The following is a 26,135-nucleotide window of genomic DNA, read 5'->3' on the forward strand; positions in this document are numbered from 1 at the left end:
TATAGATCTTATATCTTGCAAATCTTATAAGATGTAGATCTCATATCCTAAATATTTTATATCTATATAATATATACATATATATACTTCACTGTTTATAGATATTTATCTGATTTATAAGAATTACTCCAGTATTGGGAAGAGTGGTCAGATCACTGAAATATTTAAAAGCAAATTGAGTGCAGGCAGTTTATAAATGTGTCACAGCTTTGAAGATGTTTAATTATTTGATTTGGTTAGTGGGATCCAGCATTATTTTTGGATCCCTTATAAGTGATTATTTGCTCATCGAGATCCATGTCTTTTGCTCCTTGGTGAACACTATGTTTCCCCATCTCGTGGCAGTGAAAGTAGCCAAGTAACTGAGTTCTAGCCAAATGGAATTGAGCAGAAGGAGTGTGTGCCATTTTCCTTCTCGGCTGATGAAAACCTCTCCCAGGCCTTCCTTCCTCCTGCTGGCTGGAGTGGAGATGTTGAACACAACTTTGGAAGCCACTGGTTGGAGGGACAAAGCCTTGGTCAGCTTGGGTTCCTGAGTGGCATCATGGACTATGGGGGATTTCCACATCCATATTTCACTCGCGCTATTGTGGCACCACTGTGGCTGTTACATAAGCAAGACATACACTCCTGCTGTGTTACTCCATGTTTAAGACTATTTGCTGCCTAGCCTTCCCTGACGAATACAACAACAGAATATCAGCGCCTCAGAGATGATCAGATGTTGGTGAGCCAGGCACTGCAGCACATGCCTAAAGGCTAAGGCAGGAGGATCCCTTGAAACCGGGAGTGGTGGACTATGATGCACCTGTGAACAGCCACTGCACTCCAGTCTGAGCAATATAGCAAGACCCTATCTGCCAAAAAAGGAAAGATTAGGTCTTAGAGTTTGTAACTTTGTGAAAAGCAAAGCAAACTTCTGCCAGACTTTTCTTGGCACAAGAATTACCTTTTGCGAAGCTTCACACTAGTAGTGGTTTTTCACTTGGTGGCCGATACCTAACAGAATTGTTGGAGAATGTCGCTTTTTCCTTCTTCTCTAGTCTCACTTCCGATTTTCCCCCATGACAAGTCTAAACTCTGCTGTAAGGGGGTTCATGAATAATGGTCAAGAATAATGTTAAGGAGAATGTTAAGATAAAATCTCTTTCGATTTTTTAAAAAAAATTTTTTATTGCATTTTAGGTTTTGGGGTACATGTGCAGAACATGCAAGACAGTTGCATAGGTACACACATGGCAGTGTGTTTTGCTTCCTTTCTCCCCTTCACCCACATTTGGCATTTCTCCCTAGGCTATCCCTCCCCCGCTCCCCCCCAATGGCCCTCCTCTTGTCCCCCCAATAGACCCCAGTGTTTAGTACTCCCCTCCCTGTGTCCATGTGTTCTCATTTTTCATCACCCGCCTATGAGTGAGAATATGCGGTATAATCTCTTTCAATTTTTAAAGGTAATATGCACTCAAAACATTTGGAAAATGTAGAAAAGTTAGAAGAACATCATAGAGAGTCAACAGTTGACAATATTCTAGTCCTCAGTATTTCAAGCTATTTTTTGTTTTACATAGTTGATATCATATTATATTCAAAAGGTTGTTCTCTTTTTTTTTTGAGACCGGGTGTCACTCTATCGCCCAGACTGGAGTGCAATGGTGCGATCTCGGCTCATTACACCCTACAACTCCTAGGCTTTAGTGATTCTCCTGCCTCAGCCTCCCAAGTAGTTGGGATTATAGGTGCATGCCACTACCGCCCAGCTAATTTTTGTGTTTTTAGTAAAGACAGCGTTTCACCATGTTGGCCAGGCTGGTCTTGAACTCCTGACTTCAAATGATCCACCTGCCTCGGCCTTCAAAGAAACTTAAAATGAACACGCCATTTCCCCTGTTATCCTGTTTCCTTAGGATAACTCATTAGAAGGGGGAATGTGTAGGGGAAAGGGCATGCTCATTTTAAGTTTCTTGAGATTATAGGCATGAGCTGGAATTACAGGCATGAGCCACCATGCCTGGCCCAAAAGGTTATTCTTATGTCGTGACTTAAGGATTTTAAATACTGGAAACAAGTTAGAAAATAGATTCAGGAGTCAGACAGATCTCAGCTTCATTGCTGGAGGGGAGAATTCAGCTTGAGTCTGCCACCAGACCCAGGCCTGCTGAGGTCTGCTTTAGGGCCCTCTATGGGGAGGTTTTACCCATACCAGGATATTCACCTGGCCAACTGCAGGGTAAATCACTGCCTCACATACCTTGGAGGCTTCAGAAGTGAAAGAGAGACGAAGACAGGAAAGTAGTTTTAACATATTAATATACCCACTTGAGAAAGTTAGATAAATGCAGGGCAGCCTCTCATGCATAAAGAACCTGCTTCTGTTGTTCTTTTCTTTTTATATTTTTATGTTTGACTGATGACAGCTTTTCAGCCTCACCCACCCTTTCCTTATCTGGGCAAACTGATACAAAAAAAAAATGAGCTGTCTCTCCACTGACATTGGTGGGAGATTCAACCGGGTAAGCCCGTGCCCACAGTGCGCAGGTACCCTCACCCCGCCCAGCCCCCAAGCCACAATAAAATCCCCAAGTTAGTCTCCCTTGTATACTCTCTCAAGCCATTTTTGGACCTGTTTGAGAGCCCTGTCCGGCTCCCCCAGAGACCTCCATGATGTCAGGAATAAACCTTTTGATACCCTTGGGGTTTGCATATGATATCGTCAGCCTTCACCTTTGACTGTCTTGGCTGGGGGACCATGTACCTCTGCAGATGGCCCAGAAGTGCCATCAAATCTCAGCCATTTCTGTGTATATCTGTATGCATGCACATCTGTTTTTTTTGTGAACTGACACTACCCTCAGCAATGCTATGTGTAAGGACCTCTCTGGACCTGGAGTTATCCTGTTTCCTTAGGACACCTCATTAGAAAGGGGAGTGTATAGGGGAAAGGGTGTGCTCCTTTTAAGTTTCTTGAGATGTATTGGTGAATACCTTTTCAAAATGTCGCACGCACTGCATCCCAAGGAAGCCAGACAGTGCGGCATCATGTGTATGCTGTGAAGACCTCCAGTATAGGGAGCTACGGACCAAGGGCCCCAGAGGCTGCTCTCTGAGGGTCTGGGAGGAACTAAAGTTCCCTGACAGTGACTTTAGTTTGAAGACACAACAGTGGCTTTGATCAGCCCTCTCTAGACTGCACCTCTAGGGCACTTCCAACAACCTCCCTCCCCCTGTCCTTTATGGGACACCTGGTTGTGTGGTTCCCTCAGCCTTCCCTGCATCCTCTTGCAGGTGCTTCCCTAACAAAAGAGAAAAATATTTTCCCTTGCACATTTCATCCCACCTCAGCCTCTGCTTCTTGGAGTATCTGGACCGACACAGAGAGAGGAGTGGGCGGAGCAGGCAGAATAGCAGCTCTGAATCTGAACTCCTGACTCCCAGGGCAAGCTCAGCTCCTCCCACGCTGTGGGAATGTGGCCAGGTGTCCTTCCATCTGAATTCTTCTCAGTCCCTGCATCTGAAGGATAGGGATTCATGATACACCTTTGACAATGTCTCTGTGAAAACAGTGAAACTGAATATGCAATGCACACACATGGCCACTGTTTCCTTCCTTTCACATTTCATAGAATATCTGGCCTATTTAAACATGTACAAAGGTATACATGGCACGGAGGCACCCATGTGTCCAACATTCAGTTTGAACCTGAGCTGTCATTGCAGGCACCTCCTGATGGGAAATTGTAGGACGTTGCCTTTTAAGTGTCAACCTTGGCCCATGCTTTAGTGACTCATGGGAACTCAGGCCAGACCCCGCCCTGGGTGCCTGGTCAGTGTGAGTCAGGAACACAAGTCGTAGCCCATGGTCCTTGGCTCAGATCGTGACAGCTGACCTAGGGTGGGGTTTCTAGGAGAGATTGTTTGGAAGACAAGTACGAATGGCAGGAAGATTCAGCAAGTCCCTGCAATCAGAAGGAGTACAGTCAGGCTAACAGAATCTGTACTGGAGGTAGGACAGGGACCCATCACAAAGACTTATTCCCATTGCTCTAAATATCAGGCTGGGAGGCTTTTGGCAAGTCACTCTGAAGCTCCAGTTTTACGTCTGTGGCCTGAGATGTATTCTCTCCTGCTTGTTTTCCACTGGTCATCTTTTTATGTTTAAGACATCCTGGTTTGACCTCCAGCTTAAGAGAGGAAGGTCATGAATGAAGGAAGTCCTTACAACACTTGATTTTCCTCTTCATCTTTGGTAAATATTGGAGATAAGAGATCATTAGCGTAATAATGCTCATGGTCAGAAGGCAGCAGCCTTTGCTGGGATTGCAATGAACTAGAGCTCAGCCCATTCAATTCTCACCAGTCCTTGTGAGGCAAATGCTCCATTGCGTTCATATTACAGATGAGGAAACCGAGGCTTAGAGAGGGGAAACAAAAGGACCCAGGTGTCCAGTGAACTTTTGTGAATCCCTCTAACTGAACCTAGAGGCGCTTCTTGGTTTCCTTCCCTGGGGCTGTAGGCTTCCTGCTGTCACTGAGGGTGGCTTCGAAATGTTCCAGAGAGAAATCCTGGATCCTCCTGAGAGAAATCCTGGATCCTACTGAGAGAAATCCTGGATCCTCCTGAGAGAAATCCTGGATCCTCCTGAGAGAAATCCTGGATCCTTTCTTTTATTTTGCTCTTGATTTAAAATTTTCAAACACAAAAACAATTGCCAAGGGCAACATAGCAAAGACCCACGCTCTACAACCAGGGTTTCCTAATGTTAGTATTTTCTCCTGTTTTCTCAGGTTTTTATTTTCATAAGAAATTAAGCACTGCAGATATACTGGGTCCCATCTCTGTCCTTCTCTGGGCCCAGTCTCTCTGTGGTATCCCAAAGACAACTGTTTTCTGAATGTAAGGGTAACTTTCCCTTCCAGGTTTTCATGTTTTTACAGTATATGCATGTATTTATAAAGAATACCGTTTGCAATATTGTTTTCTGGGCTTCAAATTTTACAGACGTTTCTTACCGTACATGTTTTTGTACAACTTATCTTTTTCCCAGTTTGTCTTGTTCTCGCTCTCTAACCTTGCTGCTCCGAACAGATCTGGCCAGTATGTTTCACCTATTACGCGGTATTAAGTCATGTAACTTGCCGCCGATGGTCTTTCCGTTTCTGTGTTGATTGGGGTACATGTTGCTGTCAATTCTTGAACATTATAAACAGCACTGAAAGGAACGTCGTTATTTGTATCTTCTTGTGCAAAAGTTCTAGCATATAGACCAAGGACTGTACCTATTGAGTGATAGAGAATATGCATTTTCCTTTTTCCATCTCTCCTTCTGCTGTTTTTTCTTTCTTCTTTTATTAGTGCACAGAACTAAACTATTTAAATTTCTTGATTCAACAAACTCTCGTCACTGGTCCATACGTGGCTCACTTGTTTGTTTGTTCATTCTTTCTGTTTATCTGTCTGTCATCGATCTATCATCTATCTATCGATCTATCTATCTATCTATCTATCTATCTATCTATCTATCTATCTATCATCTCTCTATGTATGTATCTATCCGTCTAGGTCTGAATGTATCCTCCAAAATTTATAGGTTGAAACTTAATCTCAGTGTGATAGTAGTAACAGCTGAGACAGTTAGGAGGTGATTAAGTCATGAGGGTGAAAGCTTCATGGATGGGAATAAGGCTCTGTGAATATGGAAATAAACAAACTCAGTTTCTTTTAATAAATTCTCACATGTTTCTGTCACCAGATACGTGGGGCTTTTCCCCCACACATTAAAAAAGCAGTCAGTTCTGTAATGCACACCAGCAGGGTGTCTTGTCAGTTCAATTCTATCATTGTCTACCTGGAAAGAGTGTCAGATCCCACAGGCTGACAGCTCAGTCCCACAAGGCTTCCCCCATCACAAGGCTTGTGATGACAATCACAAGCTCCAAATCACCTCATCTGTGCTTCTGACCCACTGACTATAAATTGGGATTCTCAAGACCCTGTCTTTGGGTTGGATTAATTTGCTAGAGTGGCTCAAAGATCTCAGGGAGATATCTACTTACATTTATTAGTTTGTTATAAAGGATATTGCAAAGGATACAGGTGAAGAGATGCACAGGATGAGATATGGGGAAAGGGACCCAGAGCTTCCATGCCTTCTCCAGGTGCATCACCCTCCAGGAACCTCCATGTGTTCAGCTATTCTGAAGCTCTCCAAACCCACTTGTTTTGTTTTTTTTTTTATGGAAGCTTCATTACATAGGCATGATTGATTAAATCATTGGCCATTGGTGATCAAGATAACTTTTAGCCCCATCTCCTTCCTGGAGTTTGGGGTGGGGGTGCTGGAACATCCAATCTTCTAATCCTCCCTTGGGTTTTTCCAGAGACCAGCTCCCATCCTGAAGCTACGTAGGGCCTGAGAGTCATCAGTCATCTCCTTAGTATATAAAAAGGCACATCACTTTGAAGATTTCAAGGATTTTAGGAGCTGGATGCCAGGACACGGGGATGAAGGCCAAGACCAAATACATGTTTTACAACATCACAAGGGGACTTATAAAAGGGCTTGAAAGCATGGGCTCATTTCTTCACATCTCTTCTGCCATGTGAGGACAGTATCTGTCCCTTTTACCTTCCCACCTTGTGTGGACACAGCAATGGGGTGTCATCTTGGAAGCTGGGAATAGGCTCTTGCCAGACACTGAATCACACCCTGATCTTGGATTTCCCAGCCTCCAGAACTGCGAGAATAAATTTCTATTGTTAATAAATTTATATTTCTTATAAACTACCCAGTCCCAGGTATTTTGTTATAGTAGAACAAACAACCTAAGACACTATCATCTATCTTTTAATTATTTTTAGCAGTGTAATAAGAAATTAGAAATCCACCACTGAAACAAAACCTAACCTATATCTAACCATACGTTTTGTCTCCTCCCATCTGAAACATCTAGCCAGCCAGAGAGAGAGGGACTTCACAGTTTTCTTTTTGGTGCTTTTAGGCATCACAAGGGATCTGAGGGTGGCCACAATATAGCTGTCATATGGCTCTGTGGGTATGGCTATATATTTTTGGTACAAACCCTTTGTCGATGATGCATATTGCAATGATCTTCTCCAAACTGTGTGCATTTTTCATTTTACTGAATACTGTCAGTTGCTCTCAAGTCACTGCATAGGTGTACCTTTCTGGAATTGTGCAGAAGTTCCCATCTGCAAACATCCCATCCACACCACTGTTATCAGACTTAATATTGTTTGCCTGTCTGGTGATTGCTGTATGGTATTGTTATTGCCTGATCTTTTGGTTTATGATCTTAGCAAGAACGAGCATCTTCTTATGTATTTATACACCATTTGGACATTCTGTTCTGTGAATTGTCTCTAACATATATATATATATATGTTTTATATATAACAAATATATATCACATATATGTTTTATATATAACAAATATATATCACATGTATATGTTTTATTTATATATAACAAATATATATCACATATATATAGTCTCTAACATATAAATATATCTGTATACATACATATATATGTGTATATATATATATATTTTTTTTTTTTTTTTTTAAGATGGGGTCTCACTCTGTTGCCCAGGCTAGAGTACAGTGGCATGATCTCGGCTCACTGCAACCTTTGCCTCCCAGGTTCAAGAAATCTTCCTGCCTCAGCCCCTCTAGTAGCTGGGATTACAGGCACACACCACCATGTCCAGCTAATTTTTGTATTTTTAGTAGAGACAGGGTTTTGCCAGCCTGGCCAGGCTGGTCAGGCTGGTCTTGAACTCCTGACCTCAGGTGATCCACCCTCCTCAGCTTCCCAAAGTGCTGGGATTACAGGCGTGAGCCACCACACCCAGCCATCTCTAGTGTATTTTGTCCATTTATTTTCTGTTATGCTGTTTGTCTTTCTCTGAAGGGCTTAAAAGCATTTGAATTTGTTGCTTATTCTAAAGGTTGCTAATATGTTCTCTTAAGCTGTCTTTTAAATTTTTTGTGGTGCCTTTTGCCTTATAGGCATTAAATTTCTAAGTAGTCACAATTATTCACATGCCTGTGATTCGTTTTTAATGTTATAAAATACACATCACATAAAGCTTAACCATTTTAAACATGTTAAAGTCTATGGTTCTGTGCCGTTTTAAGTAAATTCATGTTGCTGTGTAAGCATCACCACTATCCATCTCCAGAACTTTTTCATCCTCACCAGCTGAAACTCTTTTGCCATTAAATGCTAACTCCCCATTCTCCTTCCCGTATCCCCTAGCACCCACCATTCTACTTTTTGTGGCTGTAAACTGACTATTTTGGGCACCTTATTTAAAAGTGGAATTATGAAATATTTGTCCTTTTGTAATTGGCTTATTTAACTTAGCAAAATGTTTTCATAGTTCACTTACGTTGTAGCAAATATCAAAATTTCCCTTCTTGTTAAGGCTGAGTAGTTTTTCACTTTGTGTGTGTGTGTGTGTGTGTGTGTGTGTGTGTGTGTGTAAGACACTTTGCTTATCCCTCATCCATTAATAGACAGTTGGTATCGTTTGGATGTCCCCATCCAAATCTCATGTTGAACTGTAATCCTCACAGGTTGAAAGAGGGCCTGGTAGGAGGTGATTGATTCATAGGGGCAGACTTCCCCCTTACTGTTCCAGTGAGTGAGTTCTTATGAGATCCGGTTGTTTAAAAGTTTGTGGCACTTCCCCCATCTCTCTCTCTCTCTCTCTCTCTCTCTCTCTCTCTCTCTCTCTCTCTCTCTCTCCTGCTGCCATGTGAAGAAGTTGCTTGCTTCCCCTTTGACTTCCACCTTGATGGTAAGTTTCCTGAGGCCTCCTAGCCATGCTTCTTGTTAAGCCTGTGGAACTGTGAGCCAATTAAACCTCTTTTCTTTGTAAATTATCCAGTTTCAGATAGTTTTTTATAGTTGTGTGAGAATGGACTGATACAGAAAATTGGCACCAGGAAACCAGGGGATTGCTATAAAGATCCCTGAATATGTGGAAGTGACCCTGGAACTGGGTGATGGGCAGAGGTTGGAACAGTTTTGGAGGGCTCAGAAGAAGATAGGAAAATGTGGGAAAGTTTGGAACTTTCTAGAGACTTGTTGAATGGTTGTGACCAAAATGCTGATAGTGACATGGACAATGAAGTCCAGGCTGCAGTGGTCACAGATGGAGATGAGGAACTTACTGGAAACTGGAGTAAAGGTCATTCTTGCTATGCTTTTAGCAAAGAGACTGCCAACATTTTCTTCCTGCCCTAGAGATCTGTGATACTTTGACCTTGAGAGAGATGATTTAGGATATCTGGCAGAAGAAATTTTTAAGCAGCAAAGCATTCAAGAGGTGACCTGGCTTTTCCTAAAAGTGTATGCTCATATGCATTCACAGAGTTAGTCTAAAATTGGAGCTTATGTTTAAAATGGAAGCAGAGCATAATGTTTGGAAAATTTGAGGACTGATCATGTGCTAGAAAAGAAAAATCCATTTTCTGAAGAGAAATTCAAGCCACAGGCTAAAGAAATTTGCATAAGTAAAGAGGAGCTGAATGTTAATCACCAAGACATTGGGGAAAATGTCTCCAGAGCATTTCAGAGACCTTCAGCGCAGCCCCTCTCATCACAGAACTGAAGGCCTAAGAGGGAAAAATGGTTTTGTGGGCTGAGCTCAGGGCCCTGCATCTCTGTGCAACCTCGGGACATGGCATCCTGGGTCCCAGTGCTCCAGCTCCAGCTGTAGCTAAAAGAGGCCAAGGTACAGCTCAGGCCATTGCTTCAGAGGATTTAAGCTCCAAGCCTTGGCAGCTTCCATGTGGTGTTGGGCCTGTGGGTGCACAGAAGGTAAGAGTTGAAGTTTGGGAACCTCCGCCTAGATTTTGGAAGATGTATGGAAATGCCGAGATGTCCAGGCAGAAGTCTGCTGCAGGGGTGGAGCCCTCATGTATAACCTCTGGTAGAACAATGCAGAGGGTGGAAATGTGGGTTTGGGGTCCCCAAAGAGAGTGCCCACTGAGGCACTGCCTAGTAGAGTTGTGAAAAGAGGGCTATTATCCTCTAGATCTCAGAATGGTAGATCCACTGACAGCTTGCATTACACTCCTGGGAAAGCTTCAGGGACTCAGCACCATTCCATGAAAACGGCCATGGGGGCTGTACCCGGCAGAGCACAGAAGCAATCCTGCCCAAGGCCTTGGGAGCCCCTTCCTTGTATTAACATGCCCTAGATGTGAGACATGGTGTCAAAGAAGATTTTGGAGCTTTATGATTTAATGACTACCCTGCTGGGTTTTGGACTTGCATGGGACATGTAGTCCCTTTGTTTTGGTAAATTTCTCCATTTTTGGAGGGGCAATATTCACCCAATGCCTCTACTCTGTATTTACCCAATGCCTGTGCCTCAATTGTATCTTGGAAGTAGCTAACTTATTTTAGATTTTACGGGCTCATAGGCAAAAGGAACTTGTCTTGTCTCAGATGAAACTTTAACTTGGACTTTTGAGTTAATGCTGGAATGAGTTAAGATTTTGGGGGACTGTTGGGAAGGCATAACTGGTTTTGAAATGTGGGAACAATATGAGATTTGGGAGGGGCCAAGGGTGGAATGATAGGGTTTATCTCTGTGTCCCCAGAAAAATTTTATGTTGAATCATCATCACCATGTGTTGAAGGAAGGCCTGGTGGGAGGTATTGGCTCATGGGGGTGGACTTCTGCCTTGCTATTCTAGTGAGTCAGTTCTCATGGGATCTGATTGTTTCTCCTCTAAAAAGGAGGTTGTTTAAAAGTCTGTAGCACTTTCCCCATCTCTCTCAATTTCCTGCTAACATATGAAGAAAGTGCTTACTTCTCCTTTACCTTTCACCAGGACTGTAAGTTTCCTGAGGCCTCCCAGCCATTCTTCCTGCAGAACTATGAGTCAATTAAACCTCTTTTCTTCATAAATTACGTCATCTCAGGTAGTTCTTTATAGCAGTGTGAGAATGAACTAATCAACAGTTGAGTTACTTCCAACCTTTTGAGTATTGGGAATAATGCTGCTGTGAGCATAGGTATACAAATATCTGTTTGAGTCCCTGCTTTCATCTCTTTTGGGCATAAACCCAGAAGTGGAATTGCTGGATTACATTTTCAGGGTTTTTTAAAAAGTAATTTTTATTATGTTTTCCACAGTGGCTGTACCATTTTACATTCTTATCAATAATACACATAGGTTCCAGTTTCTCTACCTTCTCTCCAGCACTTGATATTTGTTTATATTTCTTAAATGAATAGTCATCCTAATGGGTGTGTAGTGGTATCCTGGTTTTGATTTGCATTTCCCTAATGATTAGTGATGTTGAGCATCTTTTCATGTTTTTATTGGACATTTGTCTATCTTCTTGGGAGAAATGTCTATTCAAGTCCCTTGCCCATTTTTGAATCATGCTGTTTGTTTTTCATTGTTGTTGAGTTCTCAGAGTTATTTATTCTGGATTTAAAACTGTTATCAGATATATAATTTGCAAAGTTTTATCCCATATCATGAGGTGCCTTTTTACTCTGTTGATAGGGCTCTTTGGCACATAAAGGCTTTAATTTTGATAAAATTCTGCTTATCTATTTTTTTTCTTTTTTAGATCGTTGTGCTTTTGAGTTCATATCCAAGAAATCATTGCCAAATTCAATGTCATGAACTCTCCTTCTCCATTTTTTGCATTTTAAGGTATCTTTACCTTCAATAAATTTATATCTTATTTTAAAATGTATTTTAATTTTTATATTTAGTCTTTTGTTGAGGACTCATTTTTATGAATGAAATGCAAAAGAGATCTAATGTATTTAATTTTGTAAGTCTTCCTGATTGTTACAAACCATATCTTGAATAATACTTTCTCTCCAGTGATTTGTAATGCTAGCTTTATCCCTATACAAGGGAGCGGGAAAGTCTTCCTCTCTCATGCTCTTTATTTGTTTTTACTAATTTATATCTTACCCCTGGGTCAACATTACACTGTCATTAATGTAGTGTATAATACGTTTTGCTGTCTGGTAGGGTCTATTCCCTTTCGTGGAGAAAAGAGCTCACACAGCAGGCCTGATACACTCTTTAGAAAGTCCTCCTTGCGAAGCTGACCCTGGAATGATGCCTGGGAGCTTAGATTTGGGGATGGCTGCCACCATTTCCAGAACTAACAAGTTCTGGCCAACTGTGTCTAAAGCATTTGTACAAACAGTGGGTTCATGTTGACCACCCGCTTTGCTTCCAGGAATTTGTAAGTTCAGTGCATGTCAGGAAGAGGGGGCCCATCTATCCAGCCTGCAGTAAAAACTCTGGATGATGAGTCTCATTGGCCTTCCCTGATAGATGTGCTTTCATAGCTCATTGCTGGAAGAATCAAGTGAGTCCCAAGCAACTCCAATGGGAGGACCCTTAGAAGCTTGCACCCAGTTTCCTCTGGACTTTGCCTCTGTGCCTTTTCCCTTTGCTAATTTTGCTTTGCATCTTTTACTGTTGTAAGTTAGAGCTGTAAGGGTGACCACATGTCAAGTCCTGTGAATCTCCTGGTGAATCATTAAACCTGGGATAGTCCTGAGACTCTGAACACACCCTTTCTCCTTCCCTGGTGCCTCTTTCTTCTTTGTATTCAACAATATCTTGGTTATTCTCATATCTTTATTCATTTTTATGACTCATAATTCTTGAGGTTTCAATTGACATCTTATTGCATTTGCCAATACATCTGGGGTGGAAGAGGATGAATGTTTATGTCTGTGCCAAATATTGTGTGTTCATTTTCAGTACCAGCCTCCCCATCCTGAGCTCTTCCCTGTGCCTCTGGATCATGGAGCTTGAAAACTACATTTCCCAGACTCTGATATTCGTGGGCCAAGGGAGAGTCCATCATGTGAGGCACTGGCATGAGGTTGGAGGGAGGAAGTGAAGGCATATTTCTTCTCTCATGCCTCTGTGGGTATTGCAAAGCACAGATACGGAATTTTGACCACTTTGAAAATCCTTTTGAGAAGCACTCATGTGGGGCTCCAGCATCTGCCCTGTAATCCCCGAACTCTCAGAATTCCTGGCTGTGCCCTTCCTGGGCTTTGCTCCCTCAGCTTTCCAAAGACTAAGAAAACCTCCAATACTGTATCACACCTCTTCCTCCTTAGAGTTCCCAGAACAGTTTCTCTTTCCCTGGCCAGACCTTAACTGACTATTGTCTCTACTAAGAATATAAAAATTAGCCTAAAGCTGCCTCCTCACATATTTTAAGTTCAGCCTAAAGGTTTCTCTGTACATAATAAACTGCAACTGAATTGGATGTGTAGACAGACTAACCTACTCTTGGGCCAATCACTGTGTTTGGGCGAATTAAAGAAGCCAACTGTTCAAATAAGGCAAATGCTGAGCTGTAGCTAATCCAGTTGTTTCTGTACCTCAGTTCCATTTTCTATACGTCATTTTCCTTTTTCTGGCCATAAATGTTCTACCACCACATGGCTGCACTGGAGTCTCCCAGCCTATTCTGGCTCAGAAGGCTACCTGATTTGCAAATCATGCTTCATTCAGTTAAACTCTTTTGAACTGACCTTATCTACAGTTTTGCTTTTAACAACATAACACAAGCTAAGCATGGTGGCTCATGCCTGTTATCCCAGCACTTTGGGAGGCTGAGGTGGGTGGATCACTTGAAGTCAGGAGTTCAAGACCAACCAGGCCAACATGGTGAAACCCCATCTCTACTAAGAATACAAAAATTAGCCGGGCATGGTGGTGACTGCCTATAATTCCAGCTACTCTGAAGGCTGAGACAGGAGAATTTCTTAAACTCGGGAGGCAGAGATTGCAGTAAGCCAAGATCCCATCATTGTACTGTGGCCTAGGGAACAAGAGTGAGACTCCCTCTCAAAAAAAGAAAAGAAAAGAAAAACAAACAAAAATAATGTACTACCACTCTGGTTCTTCCATGCTCCATCGCTTCATTTATTTAGGTCTTCTTTATATCCGTGATAATTTTATAAATTTCTCTGTAAAGTCCACCAGCAGAATTGAGCTCCCATTATCCACAGCGGCACTCATGATAACTGTTAGAATCTGAATGTTTGAATCTTTCCAAATTCATGTGTTGAAACCTAATCACCAATGTTATAGTATTAGAGGGTGGGGTCTCTGGGAGATGATCAGTTCGTGGGGGTGGAGCCCTCATGACTGGGATAAATGAGGGCCCAGAGAGCTCCCTCGCCCCTTCCACCATGTGAAGATGCAGCAAGAAAGCCTCATCTAGAAACCATAAAGCAGGCTTCCCCAGACACCGAATCTGCAGTGGCTTGGTCTTACCTCCAGAACCGTAAGAAATAAATGCCTGCTGTTTACAAGCCACCCGGTTTATAGTATTTTGTTACAGCAGCATGACTGGTCTAAGACAATAACAAACTCACGTTGGTTTCTCTTCCTGCTTTCCTCCCTCACTCGCCTTGTTCTCTAACTCCTGCTTCCTGGGATCATCTTCCTTCACAAGCCCCTTGTTTAAGTCCATTGTCACACTGCTATAAAGAAATATCCAAGACTTTAATTTATAAGGAAAAAAAGTTTAGTTGGCTCACAGTTCCATTGGCTGTACAGGAAGCATGACTCTGGCATCTGCTCAGCTTCTGGGGAGGTCTCAGAAAGCTTATAATCATGGTGGAAGGCAAATGGGGAGCGAGGCATCTCACACGGCCGGAGCGGGAGCAAGGGACAGAGGGTGGAGGTGCTACACACTTTGAAACAACCAGATTTGTGGCAACTCACTCACTGTCATAAATAAAAGCAGCACCAAGGGGATGTCACTAAACCATTCATGAAAGACCATCCCCATGAGCCAGTCACCTCCCGCCAGGCCCCATGTCCAACTTTGGGGATTAGAATTCGACATGAGATTGTGGTGGGGACACAGGTCCCACACATATCACGGCTTATGCCTGAATCCCTGTCTCGGCTTGAAAGAAATCCACACTAAAATAAGCATTTACTCAGAAGCCATAATAACAGTAGCTTCTATGACTGGGTGTTTGCCATATGCTGGGCATGTGGTTATGCTGAACAGACACTATCTGTTTTCATCCTCCCAGAACTCCCAAGTGCCCTTATTTTATGAACCAGGAAACCAAAGCACAGAGAGTTGAAATAACTTGCTTGAAGTTATTGTCCTGGTTCTAACCCAGGACAACCCAACTCCAGTTCTGTGAACTTGCCTCACCCCTACCCTGACGTCAACGTCCAGATCCTTCCATGAGTGTGTGGAGTGACTTTGGTTGTGTCATTTTAAATCTCTGAACTCACCTGGGTCTGAGTTAGATGATGTCAGAATCTCTTTCCAGCATTAGCAGATGACAGCCCCCGTGATTCCAGGATGCAGATCACCTTCCTAGTGTCCCTTCCCCAGTGGTTTGCATGGAACCAAGGACGTAGTTCCACCTCCCATTCTACGGCCCCTGCAGATCCCCTACACCGTGGCTGTCTCACTGATATAAAGGCCAGAGCCCAAGTCTGCAAATCTACAATCCACTCGGAAAGATGGAAGGAGCCCGGGAAGAGGAACGAGCTCCCTCTGTGAGGCCCAGGGGCACGAAGAACCCTGTACTGATCGGCTCCCATGGGGATGGCTTTATGCTTTCCTGCAGGGGGGTAGCCTTGCAGTGTGCATAAATTAAGCACGGTTCAGTCTTTATTGCCATGCAAAGCCTTGGGAGGACTGTTTTATATGTCTCTGTTTGCATGGCGTTAGCATCATATAGGCTGAAATTAATTCCACCAGACGGGCTGCTCACAAGCAGAGCCAAGAATTTCCTGGGAAGGGGTTAGGTCTGACTTTGGCAGCCGTTGTGTGCAGTGATAAAGGCCTCTCAGACGGTCTCACACAGCCAGGGGCATCCAAGGGTATTATATTTTTTGGCCCCTGAGGGCTGTTTCTCCCTCGTCCAGAAAACTGGGTGTGGAGTATGGGCTTGGAGTCAAGGCTGATCACAGATGGGAAATGGACCCTGGCATTCTCCCTCATCCCCTGAATCATTTGATCAATGAGGCTAGTGAACCCCAAAGAGGCCAGCCATCATCTGTCTCAGAGCGCCAGAGCCATGGGGCCTGACCCCACTCCCCTGGCCTGACACCAGACTGTTGTCCACAGGAGATGGTTCCCTGAGCCCCCTGGCCTTGCTTCTGCCTCGGGTTGTGTTGGCCATTTGTTTTTCAAAGAACTTCTAATCTGTTGTCCTATTTGAGGCACCCCAGAGGCCTGGAGAGGACAGCGAGGTGATGTTATTAGACATACTAATAACCATTATGATAATCACCACCACTTACCAAGCATTTTGCTCTGTACTAGCCTCCTTGGAAGCACTTTGCACCCATGATCACACTTTTTTGCAAAGAGGCCCAGAGAGGAAAACGAAGGGACCGAGGGCAGAGACACTCCCAGGGAATCTGCCCTGTGCCAGCCTCCTCCCCAGAAATTTCACAATCCAGAACTGTTGCGAAGCTTGCAGCTTGCCAAACATATTGTGTTAATCTCCATCCCTTTGCTTGTGCTCTTCCGTTTATGTGTCTAGCATTCCCTGGAAAATGCCTATTCATCCCTCAAAACCCAGCCCAGGATGCTCGTCCTTCAGCGAGCTTTCTGGTCTCTCCCCAGGCTGATTGCACCTCCATTCAACTAGCAGTTATTGGGAAGATTTCAGGAGTAAAGAACCCTTACCTGCACAGGAGCTTGGTTTACTGGTTGCTGAGTCCGGTCCCCTCCCTCACTGTCCCAGCCTTCTCCCTCATCCTCCATATTCCTGTTGACTTTGGCCAAGGGGTGACATCAGCAGAGGTCTGAGGGTGGGAGGAGAGTGGGGGTGGCAGTGGTATTGGTTCCTGTAGCTCCCTCACTGTGTGGTGTATACACCATGTCTTTGAATTTCTGTATTCAGATTCTTCGATCTCTGAGGCCTTGCCAATCCTGGAGGGACTGCCCCTCCCAGGGCTGGTCAATTTAGAAATGGACAATAATTCACTCAAAATTGCTTTTCAAGTGTCAACCAGCTGATCCAGGGCCCACATCCTCTACCACCTCCCCACAGGGCTGTCACACTCCACCTGCCCTGATCACCCCAGGGCCAGGAACCAGACGACTCAGGACAGCAGCTCTGTGCCCCAGAGCAGACACACGTATTCAAGCCAGCAAACCGAAGCCTGCCTGCCCTGCCTCTTTTGTTCCTTCTCACCAAAACCTCAGTGGAGGCTCTTGCCCACCCTTTCCCCCTCCCGGTCTCCTGATCCACCCAGGTGTTTTCCCGAGGCTCTCATAGCATGGTAGGTCCTCTCCTATTGGGAACTCTGAGGGACAAGTGATCTTTTCAGTACCAGGCCTCTCCCAATGTGCCAGCCTTGTCATGCCTAAACAATAATGCGTACATACATGAACACACAAGGTTGCTTAGGGCTGGCTCCTTCTGTCTGCTGGAGCCTCACTGCTCTGGCCCGTTGTTCCCACCTTGTACTTCTGTCTCTGTTCCACTGACCATCTGCTCACTCCCCATCGGGCCTAGGAGCAGTGATGCCACCCCTGCCCTCAGCCCCTGGGTTCTGCACTGTCCCTTGCTGGTAACCCAAACCTTGTTCACAAGTTGATGAGTAGTCTTTGTAGTAAAGTCATCTCAGTTACACAGTTTGAGAGTCTCTGTTTCCTGGCTGGGATGGAGCCATGAGCAGACCAGTGGAACACCCTCCTCTCCGTCTATCCAGCTGTCTTCACTTGCTTGTCTCAAAATCTGCCTCCAACAGGACTCTTAGTCCAGCTCTGCTTCCCGCATCTTCTATTCTCTCCTCTCCTGCACAGCAAAGCAAGCCCCATCCTACAGGGAGCTGAGACAAGCAGCGGGACGGGAGGACAGCATTTGGTCCAATGGAGGGATTGATGGAGGAGTCACAGAGGATGCCCAGGTCTCCAGTGTCACCAGTGGTGGGGCCAGATAATAGGCTTGTAGGGGAAAGGGATGAATTCATTCAGGGTGTACCGAGATGGAGGGGCCTGTGGCTTCCATATGGCCAGTGAGCCAGGGAAGAGGGGAGTCATGGTGTGGAGACACACCCCAGGAAACACGCGGAGAGGAATGGGAGTGAGCCCTGGGGAGCCAGGCTGGTATGTGGAAGCAGCAAGAAGCCATTGCTCGGGGGGGGGAAAGGGAGAGACAGGGGAGGGGACGGAGAGTAGGGGAGGGGAAGGGAGGCAAGGGAAGGGGAGGGGAGGGGAGGGAAGGAGAGGGGAGGGGAGAGGAGGGGAGGGGAAGGGAGGAGAGGGGAAGGGAGGGAAAGGGAGCGGAAAACAGGGCAGAGCCCAAGGGCCAGGCAAGGCAGGTTCTCATGGGGAAGTCCCAGGGCCGTGGGCTAAGAGAGGCCTTTGGATTTGCCAACTGAAACATCATGCAGGCCTGTAGTTTGGCAGTGAGGAGGGGTCAGAGGTGTTTGAGCAGGCGAGGATGACCATCGAAGAAGGTGAGTGAGTCCTGTCATCGGTGTGCTCAGAGATCGTCTCAGATACGCGCAGGTGCGTGAGAAACTCTAGAAGGAAAACAAACAAGGACGGGAGCTGTGTTGGGGACTAAATTGTGACCTCCTCCACACATTCACATGTGGAAGCCCTAAAGCCATACTTCAGAGTGGGATTGTCTTTGGAGGTAGGGCCTTTAGGGAGGTGATTAAGATGAAATGAGACCATCAGAGTGGGGCCCTAATCTGGTACAGCTGGTGTTCTCATAAGGCAAGGAAGAGTCACCAGAGCCCTCTCCCCGTGAGCGCCCACACAGGAAAGGCTGTGTGAGGACAGGGCAAGAAGGCAGCCGTCTACAAGCCCGGTAGAGAGGCCTCACCAGGATCCAACCCTGTTGCACCTTTATCCTAGACTTCCAGCCTCCCAAACTGTGAGAAAGGAACTTCTGTTCTTTGAGCGGCTGGGTCTGTGGTGTTCTGTTAGAGCAGCCTGAGCTGACTAATCCAACAGGTACAGCTACCCGGTCCAGGTGGGGCAGGTGGGGGAAGGACAGGAAATGGAGCAGAGAGCTGAAGGATGGGCAAAGTTGAGTGGCTTAAAGGGTGAGGAACAGTATTTCACGCAGAGGGAATTGCATGTACAAAGCCAGACATGGAGCAAGCATGACTCATTGGAATAATAAAAAAACTTGTCATTTTTAGAGTAGGATTTGCCTCTCTCTCTCTCTCTCTCTCTCTCTCTCTCTCTCTCTCTCTCTCTCTCTGTGTGTGTGTGTGTGTGTGTGTGTGCTTGGATTTTCTTTCTTTATGGGGCCTCAGATGCAGAGGATTGTGGTGACCATCTCCTTATGTCCTGACCTCACCCTGTCTAGCTGGAGAAAGCCTTTATTCTCACTGAGCTTTTCCCTCTTAGCCCTATACCCCAGCTCTGTTCCTCCCATAGTCAACCATTCTACAGTTTTGACGTGTGCTTTTTTATTATAAAATCTGTACTGCTATTTGTATGGATATATTTTTATTTTTTTGTAAGATGTTTTGAGGATATATCTCAATTTCTCCATTTCGTATTTCTTTCCTTCTGTCCTTTCTTCCTCTACTTTCTTCCTTCTTTCTTTCTTCCTTTTCAGCCTTGTGTGAGGTCTTAAGATCCACCATGATGCTGTAAAGTGGTGGAATCTGTCACGTATCCATCAGGAATTGCATCTCCCCTCCATCTTCCCGTGATGGACACACAGGGTGTTTTCCTCTCCTTGTCCTAGGGACAAGATTTGCAGAGTGTCTGATGAAGGAGGGAGGGAGACACGAGGCCAGGAACCCCAGGGATGGCAGGATGGGAAGGGTCTAGTTCAGGACAAGGGAGCAGAAAGAGATCATATATCCTTGTGTGATTTTTCCAGGGAGAGAGGGAGTGAATGAGTTTGCCCAGGGTTGGGAATGACTGGGACCCACGAGATGACAGGGAAGGGAGCAGACGCCAGCACCTTCCAGAACATCCTCTCATCTCACCTGCGAGCAGGGGAGGCCCAGCTGAGACTGGCTGTTTGCCCTGGGAGGTGGACCAGCTGGCATCCTTTCAACAGATTGTCTTTAAATACTTCTGGAATGCTTATTTGGTGGGGTGCAGAGAGGAGCTTATTTTTATTAATAAAAATTGCATGCCTCGCTATGCTCAAAATAAGAGATTTATTATGTGCATTTATTATAGGTGATTTTCCAAACCAGACAGCATCTTGGGAGGCATATTAAAGAGTCTAAAATGTAGATAATAAAATAAAGCCCTCATCTGGGGTCAACAGCCCTACATAATACCTCATTCTGTTTCTGAATCTCAGCTGGCTGTGATTTGTGACTTCACATCCCCCCTTGATGGCTGGAGCCAAGTGGATCAAGCTTGCGGAGAGCCTGGCATGGAAACGTACGGCTGAGGTGGGTCATCCGGGGAATAGCGTGGTTCAATTTCCACTCCAGGCAGTGTCCACACTGGCAGGACCAGGGTGCAAGTTCCCATTTGGCCAACTCTGTCAGCGATGTGCATGGAGGCCTGTGCTAACGAGAGCTGGATTTCTGATTTATGCCAGTGACATCTCCATGCCCTTATTGAGCCGTGTCCCAAGCAGAGGCCTGGCTGGCCCCCCTTGACACATCACTAGAGGTAGCTGCTGCCATCATTTTACAGCTGATGGCACAGGTACTAAGAATGGCTAAGTGACTTGCTAAAAGCCACACAACGAGGCTGGGCATGGTGGTTCATGCCTGCAGTCTCAGTACTTTGGGAGGCTGAGATGGGAGGATTGCTTGAGCCCAGGAGTTCAAGATCAGTCTGGGCAACAGAGTGAGACCCCCATCTCCACAAAAATTTTAAAAACTTAGCCAAGCGTGATGGCACACACCAGCTACATGAGATGGGAGGATTGCTTGAGCCTGGGAAGTTGAGGCTGAAGTGAGCTCTGAACACACCACTGCACACCATCCTGGGTGACAGAATGAGACTCTATTTCAAAAAATTAAAATTAAAAATTAAAAGCCACCAACGCAAAAGCAATGAAACTGGGATTTGAATCCAGCTGATTTTAAAGCCCTGTTACCTCATTGGGCCTCATAGTGTATAAACCATGTCTTTTATTTTCTGTATTCTGATGCTTTGTATTTTCTGTATTCTGGTGCCTTGCAGACCTTAGAGAGGCTGCCCTTTCCCAGGGCTAGCCAGTTTCTACAGATTGGAAACCACTCCTGTGAGTATGACTTTCAGATGTAAACCAAGCAGTCCAGATCCTACACTCCACCCACCTCAAGCTGTCAGTCAGAACCACGGTTCCCCTCTGCGCCCCTAGACAACCCAGTGTAGCTACCCGGCCTTCTCAGCAAAGGCTCTTGCCCACATGTTTCCACCCTCTCTGCCTCCTGACTGGCCCTGGCGACTTGCTTGGAGTGCTGTGCCTCTCATTTCTAGCGATCTGTGAGATAAAAGCTTGTCATTCATGACAGTCACTCCTTTGGGTCTCACCACATTTGATTAAAACAAATCCTGGGACCCCTTAAAATGCACGGATTTTCTAACAATCAATATCCTCTTGATGCCAGGTGCCTGGCTTAGAGCTTTCACCCTCCCTTTTTCTTTCTGGGTGTAATCACATACAGTAAAATGCCACCCGTCTTATCTTCATCAGCCCCAGCAACACCTCCCATCGTCCCCAGTTTACCCACAAGCAAACTGGATGTCAGAGAGGTTCAGTAATTTGTTGGATGTGCAGAATCAACCAACAGCAGAGAAGAAATCAAGTCAATGTCTCATCAGTTCCTCTGACTCTCTAACGACAGAGTCAGAAAACAGCTTCCCATTGCTTCTCCTTTGTGCACCTGACTGAGCCCGCTCTAAATTCTACAAGAACTACTCACTCATTCATTCTCTCACGTGCCCATTTACTGCTAGTGACTCTGTGCCCAGCCCTACATAAGATACTTGGGTAACAGATTCCAGTGTGGTCCTTGTCCTCAAGGCTGTGCAAGCCAGCTGGGATGGGGCACACGCAGAGAAGTTGTCACAGCTCAGTGGAGTTGCCGCCGGATTGGGGGAAGCAGAAGTAGCTGGGGGCCTCCCCGGCTCCCCAAAATACAGGAAACATGCAGCTGACAAGCCCCTGGCTGGCTGGGCTTTGCCCATGCCCTTGAGATCAGAGCCCTCCATTTCCCCTATTGTTTTGACAAGCAGGGAATTTCCGCATCTTCTATGCCCTGGATGCGAATACCGCCGGCCCCTCTCTCCTCTGCTCACCGCTTTTCCCTTCTCTTCCCGCAAACCCCTTCTGTCTTTCCTATCTGTTCCTGGGGGCTGTGTGATGTTGTCTTTTTCCTGCAAATGACAATGTCAACCTTAGTTATGAGGGTGTCTAATGCCACCTTCTAAATCATCACAAATACCAATTTATCCCCTTATCTGCAGGGCATATGTTCCAAGACCTTCAGTGGGTGCATGAAGCCCCGGGTAGCACCAAACCCTAAATATGCTGTGTTTTTCCTGTAGACACATACCTATGATAAAGTTTAATTTATAAATCAGGCACAATGAGACATAGAACAATTATAACAGTCTACTGTAATATAAGAACAATTATAACAACCTACTGTAATTATAACAATCTACCATAATAAAAGTAACAATCTACTGTCACAAAGGTTATGTGAATATAGTCTCTCTCTTTCAGAATATCTTATTGTCCTGCATTCATCCATTTCCAGAGCTCAGCCGATCGTGGGTGACTGACCCATGGAAAGCGAGAGCGGGCGGCCCGATGAGTTGGGAAATGGATTGACAGCATTCTGCACACCCTGTTAGCATTTCAGTGCTGCACAAGAATATTAACTGACGTGGAAAGCTGTCCGTTATGATAATTATGTTCAAAAAGAACTTGCCAAATGTAAGCTGCATCATGATCCCACTTGGTATGAATGTTTGGAAATCATGCATCAGGTCTAAGGATTGGGATTCGGGAGGTTTTCATTTTCTCCGAGCTCACCCACAGTATTCTCCATTTCTATACGAGCAGGTATTGTGTAAAACAAAAATGTCTGCATTTACGTCTGGTCCCTCCCTGCTTTCTCCCACGGTCCCTCCCTGCTTTCTGAGTTACTGGCCACAGAGAAGGCTCTGGAAGAAGAGAGATCTTAGGAAAGAAGGGGCCTCTCCCTGGAGTGGAGAAATTGATTGTTTGCCCTTTTGCCCCACGGTGATGCCTCTAGGTCCCCAGGTTGCATTCAGAGCCCCATCACAACAGCCTTCAGGGTGTGATCCATGCCCGTGTCACCGCTTCTGCAGCAGAGGGTTCGTCTGTAAAGGAGAAACAATCACCTCCACTCTCCTTGTTGGAAATTGAATGGCTTTCCACACATGAAGCCCCCAGCCCGAAGCCTGGCACACTCTAAATGCTCAGGAAAAGCCCAGCCACGGGGACCCTAACTGTGCTCTTCTCTCAGCTGTCCTCGGGCTTCTCCACTGCCATTCCTTATCCTCCTTGCTCCGTCTCTCCTCACCCTCTGTCTCTAGGCCTTACTCCCATAACCCCTTCTTTGTTTTGCTATCTCAGCAGGCCAGGAGCAACCCTTGTTGTCAAGACCAGGCTTGTTTCCAATGGGGTTATCTCACTGAAGCCTCATAACCTTGCAGTGAAATCAGTAGTGTCACGGCTATCTTACAAAAAAGGAAACTGAGGCCCTGTGTGAAGCACTGTCCATTGGGATGGGTTTTGAGTGGCTGTTTCAAGTCTCCAGCAATCTTATAAGCACTCAGGGTAAAGAACACATCCCCAGCGGGCACGGTGGCTCACATCGGTAATCCCAGCACTTTGGGAGGCTGAGTTGGGCAGATCACCTGAGGTCGGGAATTCAAGACCAGCCTGATCAACCTGGAGAAACTCCATCTCTACTAAAAATACAAAATTAACTGGGCATGGTGGCGCATGCCTGTAATCCCAGCTACTCTGGAGGCTGAGGCCGGAGAATCACTTGAACCCAGGAGAAAGAGGTTGTTAGGAGCCAAGGTTGTGCCATTGCACTCCATCCTGGGTGACGAGAGTGAAACTCTGTCTCTTAAAAAAAAAAAAAAGTCTGTATCCCTTTCACTGTCTGTATCCCACACCCCCTACCCTGCACCCAGCTTGTGAAGCCGAAAGAGGGGCCTGGGTGAGCAGGAAGGACCTAGTATGATGGTGGTGGTGAAAGGATTATGCCCCAGTGTAGACAGAGTAGTTAGATCTAGACCTCTTACTTCCTGTTCGGGTGGCCCCAGGCCAGTAGCTAACTTGTCTAAGCCCAGTTTCCTCGTCTGAAAACCAGAGATAATAGCAGTCCCATCCTCCATGGGTGCACAGCAGGTCAGCGGGGAGGCACAGTGCAGTCGGGCGCTCTGGACTGGAGGTGTGTGTGTGTTGGGGGGTCCCAGCTTCCTCACCTGGGGCAATGACCCTGCGCCAGCCTCACCAGCCTAGTGTTCTGGACGCTACTGGAGTGGGGGTGGCACTTGGCTGAGGGCTGGGGGCTTCACCGCAAATTCGTTTCCAGCCGCCAGACCATCCCCCACCGCCTTTCTTACCGACTCGTGTAAACTCAGCCGCGTTTTCCCTTTGCTCCTGATGAACCAATAACCTCGAACATCTGAAAATAAAACGTCTGCGGCCCGCACAGCCTGCCGAGGTTGTGTGGCTCTGCAGACATTATAAAACATCAAATTCGATGGAAAATTGCCCGGGGTCCCTGTAAATGAAAATTACTCTTTTTTATAAGGGGGAAAAAATGACCCTTAAAATCGCAACAAACAATTTCGGACTCTTCCTTTTATTGGCCGGCTCCCATGGCAAACAGTGTGCTCTCATTCCACAGCTCTGGCCCCAACCCATGTTTTTACCACATTTTGCTGTGCACATTTTCACAGCATTGTAACATGAAAATGAGGTTCTGCCCATGTCTTGAGTTCCCGTTGGAAGGGGATGCTTTGCTTCCCCCAAAGTTTTAGCTTCCTGCTGGGTGCTGGCTGGATCCAGGCTTGGTGTAGGGTGGTGAAACAGCACTGGATAGGGGGTTGGATGACTACGCCTGCTGTGTGACTTCAGGCTGGTTGCTTAACCTCTCTGGGCAGCACTTTCTTCCTCCATGATAGGAGAGGGCTGGATTGGATTGGGGTTGGGACAGCCAGTGCCAGCAAGGTGTTGTCCATGCATGATAGCCACGTGTGAAACACCCTCGACCTCCACGGGGTCACGGCCGGGCTTGTGACCTCCCATTCATGTCCACATCCCAACATAAAAATGTAGACATTGTTTTTTATCCTGCAGAACTTCACAAGAATATTTTGGAAGCAAGGCAAAGAAAGAAGATGCTGTTGGCTCTAGCTCAGAGCTTCTCAACGCAGGGCTGATTTCGCCCGTGATCTGGCCGTGTCTGGGGTGATTTTGGCTGTCATGACTGGGCCATCTTCGGGTGATGCTGCTGGCATCCCGTCGGTGGAGGCTGGGGCTGTGGCTACGCACCCTGCGGTGCACAGTCTGCCACCAACAAAGGACTAGGTGGCCCCAAACGCCCCCAGCGCCCTAGGCTGAGAGCCGTGCAGCAGGGCGGGGCTGGGTTGGACTGGGGAGTGGAGAGAGTGGAGACTGGCCGGCATGGGCGGGTCCTTGCCACTGGCTCCGACACCCAGTGATGCACAGCAGTGCCCCTGGGGCCTCAGATCGCTGGCTATCAGCCATGGGAGTCAGCAGGGCCCTGGCAGTGATGGCCTGCGGACTGACCTTTGTCAGGGGCTGGAGAACCTCAGACGCCTGCCATCGAGCCCCAGGCGGGGCCGAAGGATTTGTCAGGGTTGGGGGGGACCAGAGATATTGGTCAAGCATGGAGGAGTGAGGAAGCCACAGTGACTGAGCCAGGCCTGGGGCCTCGGGCTGACCCTAATGAAGCGCAGCGCATCTCTCCTCTGCAGTTTTGACAGAAAAACTTTCTCTTGTTTCACTGGAAACAGCCACCCACACTCACCCTCTCACATGCCAGTTTCCTTCTTGCCGATCATAGGAAATAAACTGACCTTTTAAAAAATCACAAGTGAAATGTAAGGAAACAGAGTGAGTGGGAGTGTCGGTGATCTTGAACTCAGGCAGCAGGCAGG

At 46.1% G+C, this 26,135-nt stretch overlaps 1 long non-coding RNA gene across 1 annotated transcript in view; it reads left to right on the plus strand.

Moving 5' to 3' along the window:
* The window catches only part of LOC118152112 (uncharacterized), a 52,653-nt gene extending 31,434 nt beyond the window's left edge, over nucleotides 1-21,219 (plus strand). The window contains exons 2-3 of the long non-coding RNA XR_004740464.3: nucleotides 20,320-20,413; nucleotides 21,159-21,219. This is a non-coding gene — a long non-coding RNA (uncharacterized LOC118152112). The remainder of the gene's footprint in view (nucleotides 1-20,319; nucleotides 20,414-21,158) is intronic.
* Nucleotides 21,220-26,135: the final 4,916 nt, after the last annotated feature.

The sequence above is a fragment of the Callithrix jacchus genome, chromosome 3, assembly GCF_049354715.1.
Source record: "Callithrix jacchus isolate 240 chromosome 3, calJac240_pri, whole genome shotgun sequence".
NCBI classification, from domain to species: domain Eukaryota; kingdom Metazoa; phylum Chordata; class Mammalia; order Primates; family Cebidae; genus Callithrix; species Callithrix jacchus.